The sequence below is a fragment of the Topomyia yanbarensis genome, chromosome 2 (genome assembly GCF_030247195.1).
Source record: "Topomyia yanbarensis strain Yona2022 chromosome 2, ASM3024719v1, whole genome shotgun sequence".
In the NCBI taxonomy this organism is placed as follows: Eukaryota; Metazoa; Arthropoda; class Insecta; order Diptera; family Culicidae; genus Topomyia; species Topomyia yanbarensis.
In genome coordinates, this window is record NC_080671.1 from 289338275 (window position 1) to 289350789 (window position 12515).

Here is a 12515-nt window from a genome sequence, read left to right on the forward strand (position 1 = left end):
ATCCAACAAAATGAGGAAGTCAATATTTCTTTGATTCAACCTTATACAGTGTATTCAGCACCAATAGTATTACACCTTCGAAATGCGGGTACTGATTGTGCTCATTACAATGTATTGCTACCACGAGATGTAAAAGTGTCATACGAATTCACAAACGTTCATTCGACGTATAGTTTGCAAAATATTCTAGAGGATATAATGCGAAATACAAAAAATAGAATTTAGAAAGCGTATTGGAACTTGTCTGCCACATTGCTATTGTTCGTGTACCCTACATGAATAATGCAAAAATTAAAACATATAATGTTTACATTAAGTGGCGTTCTGACGCGACGTATGCTATTGAGTCGGATTTAGGACTAAATATTTGTGTACCGGATCATCATTTTGACTTTAATCTCATGAGAAGTATTCATACAACCTTGTTTTCAAATAAGATGTTCAATGTAATCAATACATCAAAACACTCGATTTGTATATTGAATTAAAAGTGTTGTATCGGTACATCCATGAATAACTTCTCACGTTACCTGGTAACAATAGAGAAGATTCGATTAATGTCATGGTATGAAAATTTCTGTTTGAAAATTTTCACAAAATTGATGACAGCAATTTCTTGATTTTTTCTCTGATGCGAAATATATTGAATAATATTTTTTGCAATCAATAAAGATGAAAAAGAAATTGGAGGTAACCTGGCCTAAACGATAAACAATAGTTCGTAAATAACTACGTCAGTTAGACATGTTTCAATTCCACGCGTTCGATAAAATTAGTATTTATAATAATTTATATTTTTCTTGCAATGCATCAGGTGAGTACATATTTTCATCAATTATCAATCTTCTAATCAATTAAAATTTTTCATGTTCTTTCTACAGAAATGTGGAACAAATAAGCGGGGAGGATTTGTGGAAGAAATTACAAGAGCTCCAGGATATTGTGTTGGGTGGAAAGGTGAGCATGTGCTAAATTATTTTGGTAAGATGTTGGTAATAATTTGTACATAATTCATATGTTTCTTGCAATAGGAAATGGACATTCAAGAGGCGGATGCAGGACCAAGCACTAAAGACGATGGCAAGGACAACGATGACGACAAAGAAAAGAGGGGCAATGAGAAAAAAACCCAAAGAATAAGAAATAAAATAAACACAAAACGTCAGAAAAATCGTCAAGGAACTAATAAAACTAATAAGATCGTCCAGAAAATTGCAGTAAGATTATATTGTTCTTTATTTCGTAATAGACCTATTGTATAATAATAATGCTTTCAGATGTTCAAGGTACAGAAAGTGCAGCGGATGTGCGCTACACTCATGCGTGTGGCTGATGATGCACTATCGTATATCGACAAGCAAAATATTCCTGCATTTGGTAAGATATAAATCGTGTTCTAAAGCATTAAAATAATAAATCTTTTTTGTTTGCAGTATGTCGTCAGCTGAAACAGAGCATCAGCACGCAGGTTGACACCGTGAACGTAGAAATTAAGAAAAAAATAATTTAAAGCTAATAATAATAATAATAATAATAATAATAATAATAATAATAATAATAATAATAATAATAATAATAATAATAATAATAATAATAATAATAATAATAATAATAATAATAATAATAATAATAATAATAATAATAATAATAATAATAATAATAATAATAATAATAATAATAATAATAATAATAATAATAATAATAATAATAATAATAATAATAATACCTATAGTGTAAATATATTAAATGATATAAATAAAAATAATCATCTAAAAATTGTTCTTTGTTTCAAATGAAAGCTCCACCGAAAGCTGTCCTTTTCCAAATACAACATATTTAAGATTCAATCATTGTCGTTGTAAATTATATAAGTCGAATTCATGTACCCAAAGGAAGGCATTAACTTAGACAACAAACAAATGGTGGTTAAAACTATTGATTATTGAGGAATTGTGGTGGAAAGGAAATAAAATTCGGCTGGTAAGTTTAAACGGACCATTACTATATTGAACGATAAATAACATGCTATAACTTTTAAAGCATACAAGATAGACATTTGGTATCTTCAGCAAAGTTGTTCGCAAAAGAAAGAGCTATAAATTTGCAGAAGACATCATCTCAATATAATCACTTCCAAGTCAATTTATGGAAATATCTCAGTTATAGGGGGATTAATTAGTGAAAACATAATGTCAAAATAAAGAGCATATTATATCCAATAACTTCTCCGAAGATGCTATTGGCCTCAACTTAGCCGTTTTGGCGGTAATAGTCAATTTCATGTTATTGGTATTATTTCTAGATATTGGGAAACGGCAAGATTCCGTCCTCCGTATTTAATGTTAAACATCTCTTTTGATAACAGTCCGATTTCAACAATCTATAGCTTGTTCGTAAGATATTCGTATAAGCTGCCTAAAAATATATACAGTATTAATCTGTGTTGTCAATTTCGGCAGATAATTTAAAAAAAACTGCAAAAGACGCCATTTTTACACATTCAAACATTCATATCTTGGAAACTAAACATCAGAATCAAAAACAATTTAATAGCGTTCTTACTGTCTTTCATTTAAAATTGGTTTTGATAAGATCGGTTCAGCCATTGCTGAGAAACACGAATGAGAGTTTGTCCGTTACATACACACACACAGACACACACAGACATTGTCCCAAATCGTCGAGCTGAGTCGATTGGTATATAAGACTCGGCCCTCCGGGCCTCGGAAAAAATCTTGAAAGTTTGAGCGAATTCTATACCTTTCTTTTATAAGAAATGTAAAAAGCTGAAAATTTCAGTATTTTCTCTATCTGCAACATATAAACCCTTAATTATACCAATTAATTGGTATACGAATTGGAATAGGTTCGCCAAATTTTGGAAGAAGTCTATAGTCCCTTGAAAACTAACTAAAAATTGTTGTAGTTCGATGCAATAAAAAATCCCCAAAAATGAAATGTACCTATTAATGTGGAACACAGTGAATAATACATAGAATAATGACCAACTTTTATCAGTCTCATGGTGTATTTTAGGCTGACAAAATGGGGCCATTGACTAAATCGGGCAATTTTTTTTTCTTAATAATAAACTGAAGCTGTTAAAATATTCTTCCCGTCCCTTGATGTAGTCTGATAACTATTTCTGATTATGACGAACTTTTTATTTTTGCTTATTTCCATCTTCATGATAAGGAAAACATGCTCAAGAAAGGATTTACTCGAATTAAGTTTTGTTCGTCTGCTAGAGCCCATCAAACATATGTTCATATTTGGCTGATTAAATCGGGGTTTCAATGTATTATAATAGATATTCAGCATTCGAAGAAGTTTCTTGTAAACCAGAGTAGAACGACTTTGTTTCTACTTACTTGAAGTCAGCGGCGTAGCCAGAAATTCGGTTTGGTGAAAATCGATCTTACTGTCCAAACGGCATAATTCCGAAACCGTAATTTTTGAAGTTTTAAAATTATGCAGAATTAATTTTTCAGAAAATAGTAACAGAGTTCGTGTCTTTAGCGAATTTGTTGAGACTTTATTGTAGTCATGAATATTAACCTGAGAAAATTCACCATAAATACTTCTTGGACCGTCAAAATTATTTTATCAAATGATGCGCAGTTGAACGTTTGTAAAACTCATCGAAGATACTAAACCTCCGAAATTGGCGGTTTCAAAATGATGTTATCTTGACCTTAAATTACTGTTTTTAAACATTTGACCTATACACACAATTGGTCATACAACAAAAATCAAATGCTCATCAAAATCGATCAGAACCTGCTAGAATCGAATGGAAATCGTCATTTTTTCATAAATTTCTCTCTATATTCGGAAAGTGTTATCCTCGCTATTAATCATATTACGTTTTCGTCTCAACTCGACGCATTCCCAAAATAAAAACGTGTTTTAATCCACCTAGTGGTGCAATTGTGCTTGTCTCATTTGTCCAGACTACATTTCCATGGCTGGTTATGTTCAATACAATGGTGGAAATAAGTATTACATGTTCAGTATGATTTGCACATACATACAATGGATCGACAGCCACGATCTTGAGATACTATGTGATACTGAAACATCGCTTGAAACCAGCGGCGGATCATGGAGAAAGATCCGGGAGGTCCAGGTCCTGCCGAAAATTTTCAACTTGTTAAGAAATTTCAAACTAGTTTTAGTTTTAAAGAAGCAACCCCTCACTGCATACTCCCTCCGGGCCGGTATGATTGACGATTTTTAGAGTGATTGCATTACCTTTCTACATGAGAAAGGCAAAAATGTACCGAAGTCCAAAAAAATCAATTTTTGTCAAACATTATTTTTCTCGAGTTTACATCAAATCGCAATTTTTCATGCATTATAAAGTCATTTAGCATCAAAAATACAAATTTCATTTTGAAAATTTTTCATTTCAGTTTATATGGGAATTTGATGTGTGATTGCATTCTTCAACTCGTAACTCTAATCAATAAAAAAAATTCAATTGCATCCGATGGGAAGGTTGTACCTTTCATTTGAGACTAACTTTTTGCAAATCGGTCCAGTCATCTCTGATTAACAGAGGTCACATTTTTTCCACATACACCCATACACACACACATACATACACACACAGACATTTTCCGATCGCGACGAACTGAGTCGATTGGCATATGACACTCGGCCCTCCCGGTCGGGATTAGTTTGACGAATTTTAGAGTGAATGAGAAAGGCAAAAACATTTTTAGCAAATGTTGAAAGTTATGCATTTTTTTGGTGAGCAGTTCTATGTTTCGTAGGCATTAAATCAATTTTAACTTCGCTTCCTATTAAATAAAGACCCTTATTACAGTACATCTCTACAAAAGCGAGCTCAATTTGAAAAGAAATCTGAGGATTATGATTGATTACAGAACTCTGGAATTTTCTATTGGAATGTTTTCAGGCAGGAATTTGATATTGATGCTATTAGACAACTGTGAAATCAAGACCAATAGATCAGTTACATATCAGGACCCCATTCCGACAATTTATCAAAAGTCCTCATCATGTTTACAACAACAGGTTATCAATCTACGGATTAGATAATTGTTATTGTAATATTGAATTAAATCAGTCTGCATCAATTAATTTTCAACTTCAATCCAATATTTTTTTGTTGGGTGTGGTGGGGGGGGGAGTGTTGTATGGTGTTAAACCCCAAAACTTTCTCTTGGCTACGCCGTTACTGGGAGTTATTTATTTCGCTTTTCATTTTCCGATATGTTTCAGATCGATCCGATGGTTATAAGTTAGAAAAATTGCAGTCAGAAGGTTCGCACAAATGAACATTTTTGCACTGATAAGTTATCAAGTTCCTTCCAGACAACTTGGAAGTGTTCGGTGATTATTTCTAGCGGTTGTAGATAGATGAAATGAAATATAAAATTCGTTTTATCGAAATAATGTTTGGCTTATTTAAATGGATTATTACTATATTGAACAATAAATAGGCGACAAAGGGTAATCCACAAACAACAAGCCATAACTTTTAAAGTTTTCAAAATAGATATTTGAAGTCTTCAGTAAAGTTGTTCGCAAAAGTAAGAGCTACAAATTTGCTGAAGGCATCATTTCGATATAATCACTTCCAAGAAAATTTGTGAAAATATCTCACTCATAGGGGGATTAATTAGCAAAATTACAATACCAAAAGAAAGGGCATATTACCTTCATTAAATTCTACGAATATTATTGACCTAAAATAAGCCGTTTTGGCGATAATAATAGATTACATGTTTTTGGTCATATTTCTGGCAATGGGAAATGATAAAAATCTTTCGTTCGCATTTAATGTTAAATATCTCTTTTGATAATAGTCCGATTTCAATCTATAGCTTGTTCGAAAGGTGTTCGTTAAAGCTATCTAAAAACATATAAATTGTTAATCTATCATGTCAATTTCGGCAGATAATTTAAAAAAAAACTGCGAAAAACGCCATTTTTACGCATTCAAACATTCATATCTTGGAAACTAAACATTTGAATCAAAACAAATTAATAGCGTTCATACTGTTTTTTAGTTCTTTCATTTAAAATTGGTTTGGATAAGATCGGTTTAGCCATTGCTGAGAAACACGAAAGAGAATTTGTCCGTTAAATACACACACACAGACACACACACAGACATTGTCCCAAATCGTCGAGCTGAGTCGATTGGTATATAAGACTCGGCCCCCCGGGCCTCGGAAAAAATCTTGAAAGTTTGAGCGAATTCTATACATTTCTTTTATAAGAAATGTAAAAACATCTAACCGAAATATGAATTATATGAAAACCAATAGGCTCTTTACCCTACACAGCTCCAAAGCGCCGTAAACATGGATTAACAAGTTACAACACACACGCATGCATAAACATAAATATATTTTTTTGAAACACAACACTCTTAAGCAGCACACCGTATTGAATTAAATCCAAACCACCCCGTCCACCCACTTTGCAAATCATTGTGTGACACCGTGCTTGTACCCGAAAAATCCGCACACGGCCACCGCTGCCGAAAATGCATAGCGTCTACCGCTTATTGTAGTGCCATGATCTTACCCGTTCACCATAAAGCTAAGTATGCACCTCTTGCGAAATGAAATTTCCTATACAAAACCTATGCATAAAAAACGCCGCGAAATGCTTGCGAAAAAAATTTCATTTTGTTTTCGTAAGCGGTACGCACCTCTCGCGAAAACGATAACGAAAATTGCAGTTAGCCGAGACACGGTTCGACAAACGATAAGTTTCTTATTACTTCCGCGAGATAGCGCAGCTTTCTATGCGCTGTCACCAAGGCAAGATTTTTCCTTGCGAAATATTGGACAGCGATATTATTCCGCTCGGAGGCTCGCGAAATTTTGACAGATTCCGATAAAAAAATATTAAAAAAACTCAGTCATGTTTTTTTTCTATTATTTTGTTCATCGCAATTTGTCAAAATTTTTTGGTCGTGAATTTTATTTTATGATGCAATATTTGATAATCGAATGGTAAGTTTTAAAATATGATCGGAATTTTTAACTCAAAATAATTAATCAATAGCTTCCGATTGTGATGGTAGTGATGGCAAATTATGTAAATAATGATTATTTGCAGCACGCTCGAACAAACGCAGATTCAGTCGCAACGGTGAAAAGTTATACGATAGGTGAATAAGTTGAAAGAATAGTGAAAACTCATGCAAACTTTCAAAATCACTAGAGCAGTCTTTTTCATCAGCAGCATCCATCGATCTACCATAGATTAGTGTCGTTGCGAAAAAGTGTAAAGTTCCGTTGTCCCAAATCACCCGATAACTTTCTTTCGGAAGCCAAATTGCCAGTTTGGATTTCTAGCTTATGCATCGAGGCGTGCTGTATGACGGGACGGAATATTCTAAATTCAATATCCAGTAGTAGCAAACGGGCATTAACAATATGGTTTCGATAGTCATGGGCATTCTGGAGCTATCTCGCAAAGTGGGTTTCGTCACCGGCTACGAATCGATTACTATGGAAAACGCCCACACTGGAAGGCAAAATGCATTTCTCGCTGCGGTCAGGCCATGCACCGTTTGGGCTCCCTCCAGAAAAAAATCAAATCACTGCACCGGAAACTGTCGGAAGTGTTTACTTGTTCAAAACCGACAGCTAAAGTTTTCAGAAATTATATTTTTGTGATAGTTTGACTGAACATCTTTTTTTCTCAAGAGCAAACCCAAGCATGCTAATTATATGGTGGATGTATATGTGTAGTTACGTGGAGCATGCCAACTAGGATCGATTACGGATCCAAGACAATCTCGGTACATATACGTCTGAAGAAACACAAGATGTTTTATACTATTGTCACTTCCGATGTGGCAGTTTTCATGTCGCCACGCATGTTATGCCCAACTGGCTCATGATTTTCGCATCATTGACATAAATAAATAAATACTTAGTGTCGATATCATTTCGTACTTCAGATAGTGCGATACTATTGGAGATTTTGTAAGCGAATATACTTCCCGCAATCTTTCATTGTGTCTGATACAAACCGGTAGCAAAAGGATGTCATGTTCGATTGGGTATTTGAACCGACGGGAGATCGAGAACTTGGCACGGAAGAAAATATATATAACAGGTTGGGTATGGTTTTATTTCGGCAACGAAGATTTTCGTGTCTGTAATTGAAAATACGAATCTCAAAGCGATCGTCTGACGGCCCGGGAACGCTGGCGTTTGCAGCGAGCGACAAGCTGACTTAGGCTCATGGAAAGTACTGATACAAATAGTAATTTTGATGTTTGTTCCTAATTGATCAACTCGCTTAGGTGATGGATGGTGTGAATCCTGCTAGGCTATGACACTATAGTTCAGGAAAGGAGTGCATTTGATTACCATAAGGATAGCTAATTTCTCGGTGTTTTTAGACTGGTTAGCTCGGTCAATATTTCTGACTCATGGAAATGTCACGTTCTCGGGTCGGTGTGATCTGTGCGATTGGAATAAGATAGATTGATATTTCGTTCGTCTTTGATATATTTATTATTTCTAATATACTTTATGGAAAAAGTCTAAAACGACAGGATCCTTGGATGTTTTGTTGAACATGGTTGATGATCACATTATTACCCAATGCATAACGCCTCGATAGTGGTATATCGAGGAGACAAAAAGGGGTTATTGGCTTTTTTATGGTTTGTATTTTTTCATACTCAGCACCAGTCCAAACTAATGGTCAGCCAACAGCGTGTGCACACTGGCGTGGCCGACTAGCGGGTCGGCATAGATTGACTTTAGCTGTGGGCCGTGTTTGCAAAAATTGTTCCACAGTTTAATGGCAGTCTTGGTGGCCAGGGCTCGCAGTGGAGGTCATTGTGTTTCGATTTATCGCTCGACTTCGTCATCGGGCACAGGTTAATTAAATAGATGTGGGTAGAAGCTTGTTAGTGGTTGTGATGTAGTAATTGTGGTTTTTAGTACGTGTGTGCAATTGTTGTTTGCTAGTCGTATGTCTGAATGTGTATGTTTGGCTGAGTGTTTGTGGCGGCTGGGTCAGGGAGTGAATGCAGAGATGGTGTGCGTGATTGATTGGTTTGTGGCCCTTCCTTGGATTGGTTGGACACTTTACTGGTGTTCGTAATTCGTATATTCGACTCGGCTCATTTGGGAGGATCGGATTGGATAGGTTAAGGTACGATTAATTTGCCGATGGACATAAATCATCCATTCCCGGTCAGCGTAGCATGAAGGGATTCTAACAGAATGTAGTTTGCGTTGGTGGTAGGAAGATATTTGCTGGCGTTTGGACGAGCTCAGGCGGTCTGATTGCATGCAACATGTATTATTTTCTTCTAGTTCTGCTTTTCCACTACTCATGTATCACGAACACGCCCTTTATTTATACATTATACATACTTTTATATCTGCTTTTCGTTTCTTCTGCTGTATATTGTATGCATTGGATATATTCGGTCTATCTACTAATTGAATGCTTATTACAAGTTTATGCTAGAAAATGCATAAAAATCACAGCAGTATAAAAGAGACGGGAATAGAAAGTATGCTAACTCTGCATATTTTTGTTTTTCAGTGAACGGTATCGGTCAATTGATACGCTTCTACTTAATCTTTTTGCATCGTTTTTTCTTTATTCGACATGTTATTTTCCTTTTTGTTGCTACATCTTGGATTAGATTCATGCTAGCACTCACTAACACAATCAATTGTATATTTTCTCATATACACTCACAATTTCTCTCATTCCGAACGTACGAACGCACATGGTCTTCGCGACGGCATGGGCGCGAACATGCAGTTGCGGTCCTCCACACATGCTTATGCCCGTGATCTCGTCAACAGATACACCCTGGAAATTGAATGAAGGTTTTAGCGCTTATAAATTTCCAACAAGGTCTCAAGCACTAGTCCACTGCGATCATGAATGGGTCACTAGAAAACACCGAAAAAAAGATATGTCCTCAAGCATGAATCGAACCTGTAATCACCCAACTAGGAACTGGGAGATCGCAAGTTCGATTCCTGCTTGAGGACATCTTTTCTCGGTGTTTCTAATAAAAAGGTGAATTTTCACCGTTTCTCTATTCTCTCCGTTCCGGTCATTCTCTGTCCCTGTCTCTATTTATTTATTTATTTATTGATCTGTTTATATTTATAGGTTTATTCATTCTAATCTATTTTTCATTTATTAATTAATAACTTATTTATTTATTTGTTTATTTATTTAATTATACCCATCTATTTGTTCGTATGTTTAATTATTTTAGATATTTTATTATTTATTTATTTGGTCATTTTCAGTTTATGTATCAATTAAATATCGCCAAAAGTTGGAAAGTTGAAATCTAAATTAATTTTTTTTTCATCTGCTACACTTTCTGCATTTATTTTGAACACGCTCGCTAAGCTGTCCTCCCTAATAAAAATATTATACGCCAATTTTAACCCATATAGTCCAGCTATTCCACATATTGTTTGGATGACCCTGAACAGGTCGTTAGGCTCTTGAATGATAAGATAGTTATCAGGGCTGTCCCACTCCGAATCCATCCATGCGCCGCATGCTTTTGCAAATTTTAAATTATTAAGGTTGGACAGAGAATGGTCAAAAATCGAAAACGAAAAAAACAGTTTTTTCCACACCGTGTGTTAGATCTTCATAAAAATCAATCAGCTTATGTAGAATGTTGTTACAGTACTGCGTTTTCGATTTTTGCGCTTTCTCTGTTCAACCTTAATCTTCTGGATCACCTCAATATTACAACAAATGAGATAAGTACACTAACATCCCGGCTTGCTTAACGGACTGATTCGCGAGTTTTTTTACAGATCCTCACATTGATCCCAGTAGCGAGTTTGTTCGTGCATTTTCTCAATCCACGAAGTTCCCTCCAGTGTTCAGAGAAATCACATGACAGTAATTTCTCAACCGAGATCTCAACGAAAATCGTTCAGTATTTTTTAGTAATATTGCTTTTTAGTTTTAGTATGAACCAGAATACTAAGCATTACCTCTGTGTCATAACATTTCAATGTCAGTGTGCGTCATGAGATTCCGGACGTTATGACGCAGTATTTCAGATACTGTAACAAGAATAAACTCGGACTGACGGACTTAGACAAATTTGTCGGATCTTATGACGCATTTATTATTAATTTGATTCCCGTTATTGCAAAAGTATGACCAATACAAAGGAGTGGACAAGCCTTACACTCATTTTTCCAAATAGTTTTGGTAGCGAGAATCAATTGAATTGAAAGACCTAAAATAAATAGAAAGTAGTGTAGACTAATACTGACAGTCGGTATTGAAAGAACTTGTTTATAGCTAAAGGTGCTTCACGCTTTTAGCGCCGCCCCCGATAACTATACTTGGTGCGATTTGGAACCAAAGTTCGCAATATATGTTCAGGTTAATCTTGACGAGTGCGTGGATGACTTTGTAGAGTGTGATTACAGTGGCTTAGTTGATGTCGGCGGTAGCGTCAGCTTGAAGAAATACACTTACAAAAAAACAAGGCGCACGGGTATCGATTTTGTAGGTGATCTGAAATTTGAAAATTAGCTTAGTATTCATGAAGCTTCAAATCTTGTTAGATACATTTTATCATGCAACAAAATCGGTAAATCTTTTCGCATACCTTACGGTTGTTCTGGGCTCTGCAGTCTTTTTTAATATTAGCTGCTAGTAAGCGTTGACGCTAAACGTAGCTGCTTTTGGTTGAATTGAACCTTGAAAGGGATCGTTCTATTTATTGTGATCGATCCCTTCGGTGCTCCGCAGAATTGAATAGTCTTGTTAACTTGAAGATGACTTGGTTGTAACCAACAACTACAACCACCTAACGAGACTTTCTTGTAGAAGTTTAAATTGTGCTACTCAACAACCTTCTCACTGGTATAAGTGCTTCCGTATTCGGACCGCTGTACCACATGAACATTGGCGGAAGCTGTTTTTCCATAGAAATCTGCACCTATCATCTGGAAAATACCCGTTAGGAGTGGAATGAAAACGCTATTGGTTACCATACTTGCACTTCATACTGAGAGGTAGTCACTTTTCACTGGACTTTTAGGGTCTACACAAATTGTCTAGTTGTATAATTTACACCTCGGCTCAAAAAATTAGAGTAAAAAACATTACATTATGAAAATATATTTTGCTTTTTGGAAATGATCAATAATTTTATTTTCAGCAAAAATATAAACAAATAACAGCTGATCTCTTTTCAACAGTCAGAAGCGACATCTGATGGCAAACGCACTGAAACTTGGTTGTCAAGTTTTCGTGAACAAATGTCAAAATTCCATGCGGAATAAGGAGAATTTTTCCGCAAGCTCATTTCGCAAGAGGTGCATACTAAGCTTAAAGCTAAGTATGCACCTCTTGCGAAATGAAATTTCCTATACAAAACCTATGTATAAAAAACGTCGCGAAATGCTCGCGAAAAAAAATTTCGTTTCCATTTCGTAAGCGGTACGCAGCTCTCGCGAAAACGATAACGAAAAATGCAGTTAGCCGAG

At 35.4% G+C, this 12515-nt stretch overlaps 1 protein-coding gene and 2 long non-coding RNA genes across 3 annotated transcripts in view; 1 reads left to right on the top strand and 2 right to left on the bottom strand.

The window, feature by feature from the left end:
• The window catches only part of LOC131683235 (neurogenic locus notch homolog protein 1), a 542971-nt gene that overhangs the window by 132462 nt on the left and 397994 nt on the right, over positions 1-12515 (bottom strand). The gene's annotated exons all lie outside the window — the stretch shown is intronic.
• Positions 6878-7675, top strand: LOC131683238 (uncharacterized). Its single transcript, XR_009304446.1, has 2 exons — positions 6878-6998; positions 7105-7675. It is a non-coding gene; the product is annotated as an uncharacterized LOC131683238 (long non-coding RNA).
• Positions 10887-12262, bottom strand: LOC131683236 (uncharacterized). Its single transcript, XR_009304443.1, has 3 exons — positions 12023-12262; positions 11633-11972; positions 10887-11538 (listed from the first exon to the last, which is right to left on the bottom strand). It is a non-coding gene; the product is annotated as an uncharacterized LOC131683236 (long non-coding RNA).